This window comes from Oncorhynchus clarkii, chromosome 30 (genome assembly GCF_045791955.1).
Source record: "Oncorhynchus clarkii lewisi isolate Uvic-CL-2024 chromosome 30, UVic_Ocla_1.0, whole genome shotgun sequence".
NCBI lineage: Eukaryota > Metazoa > Chordata > Actinopteri > Salmoniformes > Salmonidae > Oncorhynchus > Oncorhynchus clarkii.
The window spans coordinates 34,329,183-34,338,082 of record NC_092176.1 but is presented as its reverse complement, the minus strand read 5'-3'; positions in this window follow the sequence as shown (position 1 = coordinate 34,338,082).

Here is an 8,900-nt window from a genome sequence, read left to right as displayed (position 1 = left end):
GGAAATTCGTCACTCATTCATCCCACGATTATTGTGTTTTCAGTCACCGGTAACTTGTGGGTGCTTTATATGCGCTACAGTCAATTATGATAGCATGTCCATGTATAATAAAAAATTAATTATTAATATACGCCTAATGTATGATAGCTAGCAAATTAATTAGCTAACTAATGTTAGCCAGCCTAGCTGGAAATTCTAAAGAAGGAAAATGTTTTATTTCTACAATTTCCAAAAGATAACCAAATAAAAACACATTTACTTTTGACATAGTTGCAAAATGTCTAACTTATTTGCATTTTTTTTAAACTTACACTTGTATGTTGACTTCTCCATAGATGTTGTTTTTAACTTTTGCAGACTTTTCTTAGCTGGTGTAAAATCGTTGCAAATTGAATTATGGGGAGTGTAAGGCCCGGAGTGAACGTAATTGTACACTTGCAAAGCCGACTAAAAACCTGACTAAAAATGAGGGCTGAGGGGCTTACGTTGCAAACCAAGATGGCGATGGGGACTCCCCCAAGGGAGTAGGGCAAGGGTAAGTGGACGAGGGTGTGTCTTTTAAGTGTTTGGACCGGACCCAATGTTGCACTTGCACTTCACTAGCAATAGCTCAAGTCAAGACAGATAAAGGCCTGTGATCAAAAGAACTGGAATTTTCATTAGTATATTTTCTACTGTTTTTATTTGTCATCTTCATGTATTTTTACTTAGTTGACAATGGACGTCATAGGTCAACGGGCCATTTAGACTATTCAGCTGCTAATGATCAGGATGCATAAACATGTCCAAATGGCAGAGGCTGGTGCTCTCGCATTAGTTGAATTTTTACTTTTATATTTGTATGTATATTGTATGTATATTTGTATGAATTAAGTTTTTTTATGATGAACTATGTGACAATTACTTTGAGGGAAAAAAATGTTATTATTGAAATGAAACTGTCCCACAAAAATTTGCATGTGAAAATCAATCAACACATAAGGCAAGTAGAAATGGTATAGGATAAATTGTATGTTTACCCAAACTTGATCGCTCTCTTCTGCCTCCAGAGCAAGATTCATGACAATAACCACCACCCTGCTCATTACAGACACCTGTGATAATCTGAAGTGCAAATGGCCACTAGATGTCTTGTGATATATATTTTTTACTCATATATAGGATTCATGTGCATTATATCTGTGTCCATATTGTCCATGAGTTTCTGGTAGGCAGACCATTAGGTTCAATAGAAAATAGCCTAATAAATGAAAAAAATAATTTAATCAACAATGGCATTATTTTCAATTACCTCTGCAACTCCTCCTTTTTCACACCCGCCACCAGTTTGACACCAAAAAATGTACAACAAATACAAACTATAAAGGATAGGCCTACTGCATTTCATGCTGAAACGCTCATATTATACACCAATGGTATTCACTAAGTTGATGGCTTATGTTTAGGATAATGTTTTACAGCTTATCATTCTATTTTTTATTTTAAAATCATCTTATTTAATTACTTCATATATTTTACTTGTGATAAGACCAGAGAGCGGGCCAGCAGCTGCCTCCAGGGCAAGATTCATGACAATAAACGTCAACCTGACAATTACAGACACCTCTGAGAATCTGAAGTACCCAAAAGGGCCACTTGTGATAGATTACTTAAAATCCTTGAAAGATACCAGAATTCTGGTAGTTTATCGGTAAACTTCTAAAGTATCCAGTAATATACCCTCCCTTTGCAATCATACTTGTGGGTTTCATAATCACGTCTTTATAACAATTCAATCATGATGAGGTGGGAGACAGGAACTAAGTTCAACCATTTATCTAGAACGCGATCATCTCAACACATGCAACCCCCATGATGCACTGCGGCACAACCCCAATACACCACAGGTGACCACTTGTACCATATATCACGTGGCTCAGTTGGTAGTGCATGGTGCTTGCAACACCAGGGTTGTGTGTTTGATTCCCAGGGGGGACAGGTATGAATATGTGTGCAGTTGCTCTGGATAAGAGCATCTGCTAAATTACAAAATTGTAATATCTTGTATAAAAGGGTGAGAGCAGAACCAGCTGTGCTTTCACCTGTCCAGTTCTTTCAAACCAGTTTGGACAAGGAAACATGAAATGACAAGTGTTGTTGGGAAGCAGCCCCTGTCTCCAAGCAGAGTTTAAGGATCTGAGCGATACACCCTCCCCTCATTCTAAGCCACAGTGACCGCTGAGGAGAGATCAGTGTTTTACGATGTGCTGGATCCTCTTCTCACAGACTAGCCTATCAGGTTTCCCTTGGCATGATGTCCGTGTCAGCACAGCACATAATTCAACCATGACAGTAAGACAGGCACACATGTCCACCACCACCCTTTGCATGTGAGGGGTCTTCTTCTCTATCAGACCCCGTCTCCTTTGACCAGGCCCAAAAGGCCAAGGCAGGAATTGGTCGTATCATTTTATTTTGAGATGTGGAAGTACTGTATCAACTTAATGACCCCTTAAGTAATACACAATACAATTATTTCTGCTATAGAGAATGGACAGTGAGGAGATTATATTTGGTCCTACAGTATAGTAGAAATAGTACATATCCGTACAGCATTAAAACATGCAGAGCTACTGGTAACCTAATGGGGATACATGGTCAGGAGTATTATGCATCTCTGTTTGGGTAATGAGGGCTATCTGGTGTTGCATCGAGACTTCCATCATCATATCTAGACGTGTAATAATATTAGCACCTAGTTCAGTTGATGGATGAGGACATCTGATCTGGTCATGGGTTAGATCAGCATCCTGCTAGAGTAACTCTTTAGGAATTCTCACAATCCCGTATGAGTCTGCCTGGGAAGGTCAACAACATCAACCTCAATGTAAGGAAATACACAACACAGGCCTGGAAAGAACATAGATATTTTAATGAGACAAGATTTTAGATAGTCTTGTTATATATCAGAGAGCTTTTTAAGGAACTGAAAACTACATTTACGGTATGGATAGCGGGCTCACCGATTAATTGATGATAATTACTGACAGTAACCGTATGTGCCGTATGTTTCTGATACACAGTACTGTCCATTATGTGTGTGAGATGCTGCTTGTACTCAGTTATTGATGAACGTGCAGACAGTGAGTATCTTCCCCATCTGCTATAAATAGTGCTACATTCCCTGCCTGTGCCTCAAGTTGTTCCCACCTGTTCACATCTCTCACCTCCCTATATACGGGTTGTTGCAGTATGTGTGTGTGTGTGTGTGTGTGTGTGTGTGTGTGTGTGTGTGTGTGTGTGTGTGTGTGTGTGTGTGTGTGTGTGTGTGTGTGTGTGTGTGTGTGTGTGTGTGTGTGTGTGTGTGTGTGTTGATTGAGTTCAATAACGGCAACGTGATCGCAAGTGATTGATACAGTTACCAAGCCATGCAAGTGTGAAATGTCCTCCTCACTTTCACACCCAACACATCATACACCTACTGTACACCACAGCCCCAAAATATCTGTGCTGCTACCCAACTACCATGGGTGTGGCTCCCCGCTGGTTCCTAAAGGGCGTGGATGGATCACTTGCAGGAGACATTTCGGCAGGTCTTTATGTTATGACACAGATAAATGGTTTCGGGTACAGCTGCAGCAGGCTAGGGTGTCACTGGTTGCTGGGTATCGCTAGCTGCCTGGCAGTCCCTCTGGTATGTGCATCCTGGCCCAGCCCCCCAGTCGAGGATGGTAATACAAGGCTAGCCCCAGCTGGTTGTGATGAATGGGTATATCCCCACAATGTAACCCACTGGGTGATGCAAACAATATAAATCTATTACTGGACTGTACACAATGTAACGTAAAATAAGACCAGAAGAATGACAAATATAACAAAATATTTCTAGTATTACTGGTATTCCCAGTTTTTCAACTCAATCTAAATTCGAAGTCATTCCCAAAAAATAATTATCTAGAATTAGATAGGCCTTCAACCACACTAAAATGTGTCACCCTTTCCTGTTTGGTATTAGGACATTTAGTGAGTGAACATTGTCACATTTGCATCTATAAAAAGTCCACTGGCTCATGATTTAGGGCAAGCTTCAATTTCTTTATTTGTACAGGCCAGTCTCTCAGAGATACAGTGACCAAAACAGCTACTGCATGGACTCAAAGGAATGCTCAATACAGACCTGGGTTCAAGTACTATTTGAAATCTTTCAAATATTTGAGCATTTGCCTTAGCCTGCCTGGAGTGCCAGGTGGTGAGGTTTGCACTTTTGTGACTTTTCTATTGGATCTATTGCAACAGACAAGTTCAATCAAGCACAGATCAAGTATCTCAACCCAGGATACACTGAGTGTACAAAACATTAGGAACACTTTCCTAATATTGAGTTCCACCCCCTTTTGCCCTCAGAATAGCCTCAATTCGTAAGGGCATGGACTACAAGGTGTGGAAAGCATTCCACAGGGTTGCTGGCCCATGTTGACTCCCAATGGTTCCCACAGTTGTCAAGGTGGCTGGATGTCCTTTGGGTGGTGGACTGTTGAGTGTGAAAAACCCAGCAGTGTTGCAGTTCTTGACACATTCAAACCAGTGTGCCTGGCACCTACTACCAAACCCTGTTCAAAGGCACTTAAATATTTTGTCTTGCCCATTCACTCTCTGAATGGCACATACACAATTCATGTCTCAATTGTCTCAAGACGTAAAAATGATTATTTAACCTGTCTCCTCCCCTTCATCTATAATGACTGAAGTGGATTTAACAAGTGACATCAAGAAGGGATCATAGCTTTCACCTAATGTTTTGTACACTCAGTATATCTCGGATATCAATACTGGACTGATATTTGTGACATTTTGCTCTATTCTAATCCATCAAGCTCATATCTGAGCCTCATGTTTGAGCAGTAACCTCACCACATTCTTAGCATGACTTACACACTGGGGGGTCTGTCTCTGGGTAACCTGGATCTGACTGCTACTGCACCTGGTCCTGGCTCTGAAATGTCACCCTATTCCCTATGGGCCCTGGCCAAGAGTAGTGCACTACATAGGGAAGACATGTCATTTCAGATTCCACCTGGTCCACCTCTCCTATGGCTCCCTCTGGAACCAAAATGGCTGCCAGTGCCAACAGTTCTGTGGGTTCCATCTGGCAACTGTCTTTACTGTAATGTGGGGGATTTAATCATAAATATTATATCCTGCCGACTACGTCAAATGTCAAAGGGAGAAAAAATGACAGGTTTGGATCTGGGTTGAGCAGGCAGGGTGAAGTAGAGACCGAACACAAAAGCCGTTTTCAACACATTTATTTCTAAGGCATGGTTTTCTCAATAAGATGTGGCAATCAAGTTCCAGACATCAATATCCTTAGCCTTCTCCATACTTGCTGAGTGAACACTTGTGGAGTAGAGGCCAGTTTTTACGTTGACTTCTGTTGTGTTTCAGTTAGCCTTAAAGTTCTACCGAGTACCTGGAGCAGAAGACTGAGCTTCCTCTGCTGGTCTTGAGGAGAACCCAGTGTGACCGAACCAGCCTGGAGCGTGTTGAGGTGTCCTACGGGTGACGGCTCTAGCAGGCCTGAGACATGATGGATAATGTTATGTAGTGAAGGGGACGGGGGCCACTAAGAATCCACAGTGCGACCATGCGGGCCATGACTGTCGGACGGAGTGGTCCACTCAAGTGAGTGAGCAGTGTGGATGGGGTGACCATTGTTGGGACTGCAGGAAGCACCCACCGGGACACGGCTAAGGATTCCATCCCAGAGGAGTGGGGCCACCCAAAACGTTCTGCTCCAGGTCAACCAGGGGAAAAGGTTGACCAGGAGGAAGCAGAAGATTGGCCCCGGCCTCACCCCAGGACACCATGTGGTTTGAGATGGCTACCCACTGGGCACAGACGTCAATTCATCGTCAATTCCACGTTGGTTCAACGTCATCTCATTGAAATGACATGGAAACAACATTGATTCAACCCGTTTCTGCCCAGTGGGTAGTGACTAAAATATTGAGTGTGAGGACACCCTGGAAACGTGGGGAGAGTGTCACAGGTGTGAATAGTTGTCTCATTAACACAAGTTCTACCATTGTCTAACTTATGTATCAAGTGATTTTAGATGTGTGTATTTAAAAAAAACTGGACACTTGAGGTGCGTTCAGTTATCTTAAACGTTTGCTGCATTGCGGAACGGTTTGTACCGAATGACATGTTTCCCCAAAATGTTCTTGTGCGTTCTTGAACCGACTTTGAGGTACATTTGCTCCCGTTTGGTGGGTGTGGTGAGGTGTGGCTTGAAGCAATGGGTGATGTATTTCAAGGGCAGTGGCCATTCTGACAGCATTCCCCAACCTCTCCCCATTTTCCAACTGGTCGTTCAATACAGCACCATTTCCGTTCAATTGAACGTTCCAGAATGGAAAAACCTACTGAACACAACCCTGTACCTTTTTGTTTTCTATATTTTATCTGTTTCTGATTTGAATGAGCTTTTAAAGTAAAAGAGGAATGGAAATAATAGAGGAAGTGATAAAAGTGAACGATATGGATTGATGTCTGGAACTTGATTGCTGAGAAAACCATGTCTCAAAAATAAATGTGTTATTACTGTCCTTTTGTGTTCGGTCTCTACTTCACTGCCTGCTCAAACCAGAACCAAACCTGTCCATTTCTCACCCTTTGATATTAGTGTTTCCCTGGTTTATTCAGAGTGTAGAATGAAACTCATTCCAATTGTATTGCCCTCTAATATGATTCATCAGTCCAGGATGAAATCATCCGTCAGTTTTGACCTCTTCTTCTCCTCTTCCTCTACTGCTATATTTGGTCTGTCCTTCATTTGGAACTAACTTGTAATTGATATACCCTATATTGACCTTTGTGCAACCTTTTCTACCATATCAGGGTTTCCAAATAAAGAACTCCAAAATCATCTGCAGAATCATTCATGTACAATAAAGATCTATTTATTATCTGTCATAAATCAGCAAAAAAAGAGTGTGGGAGTGCCAGGGAGTGAGAAATTGGGGTTAACACACTCTCACATGGCGGTGGGACAGTATTCTCTCCCCTTTCCTCTATACTTAAATCCATATTTTCACATTATGTTTGAAAGACTTTCCATCTTCTGTTCAATATAAACCCTTTATTTCCATATGAAAACCACTGGAGAGGAAAAAGCTGGCACTATACAGGTGTTCCTTCCTGGCCACAGTAAGATTTTAGTAGCTCAGAAGAGAGAATGTTACCAGCTGCATTTTCCTACCTGGACCTTCTTTTGACATTTTAAGTTTCAGCATTTATGTCCTCCATCGAACCCTTTGGCTTGCTGAAAATAGTTCCCAGTTTACGATGGAAATGGAAATACTAGAGCTAGTAGTACGTTTTTTCATTTGTATGCATTCATACATGGACTTGTGTATCAAAATGTTGATTGTATGACTTAATTTGCCCTTAAATCTTCTTATGGCTGCAGGGGCAGTATTGAGTAGCTTGGATGAAAGGTGCCCAGAGGTGCCCAGAGTAAACGACCTGCTCCTCAGTCTCAGTTGCTAATACAGTGGGGTAAAAAAGTATTTAGTCAGCCACCAATTGTGCAAGTTCTCCCACTTAAAAATATGTGAGAGGCCTGTAATTTTCATCATAGAATTCAACTATGACAGACAAAATGAGGGAAAAAAATCCAGAAAATCACATTGTAGGATTTTTTTATGAAGTTATTTGAAAATTATGGAGGAAAATAAGTATTTGGTCTATAACAAAAGTTTATCTCAATACTTATCTCAATATACCCTTTGTTGGCAATGACAGAGGTCAAACATTTTCTGTAAGTCTTCACAAGGTTTTCACACACTGTTGCTGGTATTTTGGCCCATTCCTCCATGCAGATCTCCTCTAGAGCAGTGATGTTTTGGGGCTGTTGCTGGGCAACATGGACTTTCAACTCCCTCCAAAGATTTTCTATGGGGTTGAGATCTGGAGACTGGCTAGGCCACTCCAGGACCTTGAAATGCTTCTTACGAAGCCACTCCTTCGTTGCCCGGGCGGTGTGTTTGGGATTATTGTCATGCTGAAAGACCCAGCCACGTTTCATCTTCAATGCCCTTGCTGATGGAAGGAGGTTTTCACTCAAAATCTCACGATACATGGCCCCATTCATTCTTTCCTTTACACGGATCAGTCGTCCTGGTCCTTTTGCAGAAAAACAGCCCCAAAGCATGATGTTTCCACCCCCATGCTTCACAGTAGGTATGGTGTTCTTTGGATGCAACTCAGCATTCTTTGTCCTCCAAACACGACGAGTTGAGTTTTTACAAAAAAGTTATATTTTGGTTTCATCTGACCATATGACATTCTCCCAATCTTCCATATGCTCTCTAGCAAACTTCAGATGGGCCTGGACAAGTACTGGCTTAAGCAGGGGAACACATCTGGCACTGCAGGATTTGAGTCCCCTGCGGCGTAGTGTGTTACTGATGGTAGGCTTTGTTACTTTGGTCCCAGCTCTTTGCAGGTCATTCACTAGGTCCCCCCGTGTGGTTCTGGGATTTTTTTTCACCGTTCTTGTGATCATTTTGACCCCACGGGGTGAGATCTTGCGTGGAGCCCAAGATCGAGGGAGATTATCAGTGGTCTTGTATGTCTTCCATTTTGTAATAATTGCTCCCACAGTTGATTTCCTCAAACCAAGCTGCTTACCTATTGCAGATTCAGTCTTCCCAGCCTGGTGCAGGTCTACAATTTTGTTTCTGGGGTCCTTTGACAGCTCATTGGTCTTGGTGTGTGACTGTTTGAGGTTGCGGACAGGTGTCTTTTATACTGATAACAAGTTCAAACAGGTGCCATTAATACAGGCAACGAGTGGAGGACAGAGGAGCCTCTTAAAGAAGAAGTTACAGGTCTGTGAGAGCCAGAAATCTTGCTTG